At 35.4% G+C, this 6,327-nt stretch overlaps 1 pseudogene; it reads left to right on the forward strand.

Moving 5' to 3' along the window:
* Positions 1–2,487, forward strand: part of LOC148942845 (uncharacterized) — a 9,167-nt pseudogene extending 6,680 nt beyond the window's left edge.
* Positions 2,488–6,327: the final 3,840 nt, after the last annotated feature.

The following is a 6,327-nucleotide window of genomic DNA, read 5'->3' on the forward strand; positions in this document are numbered from 1 at the left end:
CAGATGGAAAATCAATATTCACCTTAGCCGACAATTTTACCGAATGCCAAATACGCTGGGAGGATGCACCCCAAGCCCCCGTAAGGACGCCCCTGACTGCAATCTGTTATAAATTATATGCACAATTTATATGCTTACGCATGGGCAGATCGTCGTTTCGTTTCCCGGGGTATCCTCATGCCATGACTCATTACATAATTCTGGCCACTAATAGTAGGCAAAGGCAGTAAATAAAATATGACCCCAGGTCATATACTTCCATGCGGATGCTAGAAAATTAAGAGAACAAAGAGTCAAGAGTGATAGGCTAGTAGTAAGCAGAGAAGGAACATATTTTTAAGCAGAGAAGGTTAAATCAAAATGCACTGTGTTAATGCTAATTCCCATGGGAATTAGCATTAACACAGTGAATTTTGATTTAACCTTAAGGCAACAATTAGCTTTTAAACATAATAGTTCCATCGGACGGTGGGCGTGGGAGGGGGAGTAATTGCCCTCCAATAACTTTCAAATTTTTAAAAGGGCATTGTCCCTTTCTATTTTCAATCGAATGAGCTCTTTTCAAAATCCCTAAGAGAAATCCTTTTATACAGTGTCCTACCAAAAAAAAAAAATAAATACATTGTACCCACATCGATATTTACTATGAAAATGTCAAGCCTTCCAATTAGTTTATAATCTTAAAATAACACCAGCCCTTTCAATTTCCAATCGAATGAGCACATGAGTTTCTACGACAACACTTTCTATAAGGACCTTATGTGCCCCCATTGCATAAATTATAACCCTTGCCCTGAGGGCTGTGTGGCTGCTGTCATCCTCAAAGACCTAACTTCTAGAACTCTAAAATCCGCTAAACAAAATGGCTATCTCAAAATTTTGATTGGGCATGTCTGGGGAAATGGTGGGCGTGAGAAGGGCGTTAGTTGTTCTCCAATGAATTTCAACTATTAAAAAAGGCACTAACCCTTTTAATTTCCAATGGAATAAACCCTTTTGAAAAATCACTTCTGACTATTAAAAAGGGGAGTAGCCCTTTATATTTCAAATCGAATGAGCCCTTTTTGAAGGATGCTGGGGTTGTTTAAATTGCACTGTCTTGGAAAAATTGTCCCTATTGTTTTTAAGTTGTGCTTGTTTGATATGGAAAGACAGTGTGGTCTTCGTCAATATGTGCGTATTGCTTATGGGGAGCAGTTGACCTACGAAATCTTTTATTTTATTAGTCTAGGTAAAAAACATGCAAATATTATTAATCAACAAAATTTTTTAGAATCCTGCAGAAACGAAAATCTTATTCCTAAGTCTTTGAGATATAAATTACATCTAAATACCCGGAAAGAAGGGCAATTTGCTCATACAATACAATTAAAAACCTTAGTCTATTTTATTAAGGACAAAAAGCAAAAAAGAAATATCATTTCCTCAGAAAGAAAATCTCTCGAAAATTTTCTGTTTGAAAACCTAACCACTGTTGCTTTTTCTCAGGTTGTTAGATTGGAAACTTCGATAAGAAACCGAATTTAGTCTCCAAGATTCACTCCTGGACCCGCTGTTGTTAACCTCTCTTCTAGAACATTTGAAACCCAGGAAATCGAAACACTGAAAAAAGGTCCAACATTCTCTGTTCTACCGAAACAAGTTCCCGTGGCAGACATAGTTTCCTCTTTAGAGTCCGCTTTGCATGAACACTGCCCATCTGTTTCTAACCCTGATGAAGTTAGGTCTTGTCTCATAAATACCCTTTATAATAGCCAAAAAAAAGGCTAAGTCTCCTACCACTTTCACACAAAAAAATTTGCACGACATAAAAATATTATCTAACCTCCGCAAAGACTTATCTATTATAATAACCAAAGCAGACAAAAGCAATTCACTTGTTGTAATGGATGCGACAGGCTATGACAACAAAATCGTTTCACTTTTAAAGGACACAAGTACATATAGACTGATCACTCATGATCCTACTGATCAATTTACTAATAATATTATAAATGAATTAAAGCAGCTAAAACAGAACGGTAAAATATCCCCACAAATATACAACAAATTTTACCCCCTTGGTAGTTTCTGTCCAAAATTTTATGGCTTGCCAAAATTGCATAAACAGGGTATTCCCTTGAGACCTATCGTAGCATGTACTAAGGCCCCCGCTTCCAATATTAGAAAATGGTTTTGCACAGCTTTCAAACCTCTACTGTATTCACAAAATTCCTGCGTTAGTAATTCAGCAGATTTAGTTTAAAAGCTTAATAAAACAAGCCTTTCAGAAAACACAATAGTTATCATTTTTGATATTATTACCATGTATAAGAATATAGATGTGGCTACTTCTGAGCAATTATTAAAAACAAAATAGAAGAAAATTATCACTTAATCGAAGACTCAGCGACAGGGCTTAATTGTGAAGTTTTATTTGATCTTGTTAAAATTTGTAATAAGTTTTCAATGTCTTTCAGTTTCGTCATTCTTTTTATCAGCAAATAAATGGATTATCAATGAGAGCAGCTTTATTCGGCCTACTGGCAAATATTTATTTCGAGAACCGTGCAAATTTGGCATTAAATTCTTATTTTTTTAAAACATGTCTATTTGGGTCGTTACATGGATGACGTAATTTCACTTTGGAATTATGGGGAAATTGAACTTCGGGGTTTCCTAGATCATCTTAATACTTTGATAGAAATTTGTAGTTTACCCTAGAAATTGAAATTGAAAATAAACTACCATTTTTGGATATGCTAATTATACGTAATACTAATAATTTGAATTTTACTATCTATAGGAAACCAACGCAAAACAATAGATATCTTCATTTTAATTCAAATCACCCCCCACAAGTTAAAAGAGCAGTTGTATTTTCTCTTATTGACCGAGCCCTGAACATTTGCTCCGATTCATACATAAAAGAAGAAATAAATTTTATCAGAGATATTCTTTTTGGCAACGGATACCCCATTCCTTTTGTCAATAATACGATTAACCGTAGAATAAAGAGACATTTTCGTAAAATCAACGATATTTCACAATGTGAGGCTCCGGAAAAACCTTCAAATATAATGTATCTTCCGTGCATCCCAAAAATCATATCGAAAACAAAAAATATTTGCACAAAAAATAATCTGCATTTAGTTTTCACTAATAATTTTAAAATCACAAATTTCTTAAACTCCGGTAAAGATAAAATCCCAGTTACTCGCCAAAGAGGGGTTTATCAAATACCCTGCTATTGTGGCAATTACTATGTTGGCAGAACTCATCAGAATCTAGAAAAACGGATACACCAGTATAAAGAAGACATAGACAAAGCGTTAATTGCTAATATTTCTAATAACTCTTTTGATTCTGCTTTAGCTAGCAATATATTTGATAATCCCAGCCACACACTACTTTTCGAAAAATCTTCTCTCATTAGTAGTGATTTGAGGATAAAACAGGTAGTTCGGGAATCAATCGAAATGAGGCTCAAAATAAATAAAAATATTTCCTTAAATAGGGACTTGGGAGAATATTCACTGAATTCTTTATACTCAAATTTAATCAAAAATGATCTAACAAAATATTTTATTAAACCAATTGACAATAGTATTGAACCCTTTACAAAAAGGCTTTTAAGACTAGCGGCTAAAAAAGCAAGATTAGCTTTGAGAACTTGCAGTTAATAATTTCATTTTATTTTGTTTGAATGAGTTCATCCTCTCTCATCAATTTATTTATCAATCCTGGTTGAACTTCGTTGAAGTAAGGATGCTGGGGCTGTTTTAAAAGTTTTTAAGAGCATTTTTAGTTTTAAACTTCGTATTTTAATGTAAGTTTTTGTATATATATATATATATATATATATATATATATATATATATATATTTAAATATATATATATATATATATTTTCTTTAACGTTTTGCTGAAGACGGCCCTTGGACATAGGGCCGAAATATTCACCGATTTAAATTGCACTGTCTTGGAAAAATTTTCCTTATTGTTTTTAAGTTGTGTTTGTTTGATATGGAAAGGCAGTGTGGTCTTCGTCAGTATTTCCATCCAATTTAATGGGTGTGAGAGGGGTGTTAGCTATCCTCCAGTCACTTTTGACTATTAAAACAGGGACTAAGCCTTTCTAATTTTCAATTGATTGAGCCCCTTTTGAGGTTTTACAACATCACTATCTATAAAAACCTTTTGTATCCCTAGACCATAAAAATATAGCCCTTACCGCGAGGGCTCTGAGGGGGTTATCATCCTCAAAGTCCTAATTTCTAAGAGTTTTAACTACATTCAACAATATTGCTATCTCAAAATTTTGATTGGACGTGTTTGGGGTAAAGGTCGGCATGAGAAGAGGGTTAGTAGCCCTTGGATCACTTTCGACTATTAAAAAGGGCACTAGGTCTTTGAATTTCCAAACGAATGAGCCATTTTAAAGTTTCTACGACAAAGCGTTCAATAAAAAACTTACAACCCTTACCCTGAGGGCTGTGACGGGAGTGGCATCCTCAAAAGATATAATTTCCGGACCTGTCTAATATACTGAACAAAATGGATGTCTCAAAATTTTGATTGATGTGTTTTGGGAAATGTTAGCTTGAGAGGAAGGTTACTTACCGTCCAGTCACTTTCGCTTATTAAAAAGGGCATTGGCCTTTTCAATTTCCAATCGAATTATTTTTTTTTTGAAGTTTCTATGACAACACTTTGTATAAAAAACAACTTATATGCCCCCCGGGCATAACTTACCAACCCCTGACCTGCGGGCTAGGGGGGGGGGTATCATCCTCAAACACCAAATTTCCAAAAGTTTAAACAACATTGAAAAAAAATTTTATCTCCAAATTTTGATTGGATGGGTTTGGGGAAAGGGTGGGCATGAGAGGGGGCTAGTTGCACTACAATGACTTATGACCATTTAAAAGGGCACTAGCCGTTTAAATTTCCAATCGAATGGTTTCTTTTCGAAGTTTCTACGACAACACTTTCTATAAAAAAATCATGCCACCGGGGCATAACTTACGAACACTGTCCTAAGGGCTGTGAGGGGAGTTTCATCCTCAATAACATAATTTATGGACTTTTTTACTGCGTCAAACAAAATGACTATCTGAAAAGTTTGACTGGATGTGTTTGGGGGAAACGGTGGGTTTGAGAGGGGTATTAGCTATCCTCCCATCACTTTCAACTATTTAAAAAGACATAAGCCCTTCCAATTACCAAACGATTGAGCCCATTTTTGAGGTTCCCACAACATTACTATCTACAAAAAAATTCATGTCCCCAGGGCATAGCTTACAGCCCTTACCCCTCGGGCACTGAGGGGGCTATCATTCTCAGTCCTAATTTTAAAACTTTTAACTACGTTGAACCAAATGGCTATCTAAAAATTTTTATTGGATGTGTTTGGGGGAATAATAGGCAAGCGGGGGCTAGTTGCCCTCCAATTACTCTTGACTCATAAAAAGTGTACTAGGCCTTTGAATTTCCAATCGAATGAGCGTTTTTAAAGTTTCTACAACAAAGTATTCAATAAAAACCTTATATGCCCCCCGGCCATAACTTAAAACCCTTACTCTGAGGGCTGTGAGGGGACTGTCATCCTCAAAGATATAATTTCCGGACCTTTCAACTACTTTGAACAAAATAGCTATCTCAATATTTTTATTGGATGTTTTTGGATAAATGGTGGCCGTGTAAGGTGTGTTAATTGCCCTCCAATCACTTTCCACTATTAAAAGTATAATTAATAATTCAGTTGGAAATAGAATAGGAATAGTAATGATCCTAAATCGGTTATTGAAAGTAATTATGTTTCGCTATTAAATGGTTCTGCCTCTTCTAAACAAGATGGTATTTTCTCTGTGCTTCACCTAAACATTGCTCCTCTTTTGATGAGCTGAAACGGATCGTCAGTGGTGGAACTCCGGATGTTATTGGATTATGTGAAACTTTCCTGAATTTAAAAAAGGATAAGCTTTTAGACATCCAAAGATTTAGGATGGATAGGATGAACCGGAAACAGCTAGCGAAACATGGCCTCACCCTGTATATTGCCGATCATCTTGTACATAATTTCCGAATTGATTTGAGGAGAAATGAGGAAGGAATCTTTGAATCCCTTTTTATGGAGATTAAGTCAGGGTGGAAGGATTTAGTTGTCGGTTTGGTTTACAGACTCCCTAGTGGATCTATTCCTTCTCTTATGAAAATTCTGGAAAAGGTTTTGGACTTAGTCCAAAAGCATCCTTGCGAACTAATCCTTATGGGAGATTTCAACCTTAACCTGCTGGATTAAAATTCTGCTTCGGCTGCAGATTTTTTGTCAATGATGCTTTCTGC

Source organism: Artemia sp. Qi Xiang Cuo, chromosome 16 (assembly GCF_049724085.1).
Source record: "Artemia sp. Qi Xiang Cuo chromosome 16, ASM4972408v1, whole genome shotgun sequence".
NCBI lineage: Eukaryota > Metazoa > Arthropoda > Branchiopoda > Anostraca > Artemiidae > Artemia > Artemia sp. Qi Xiang Cuo.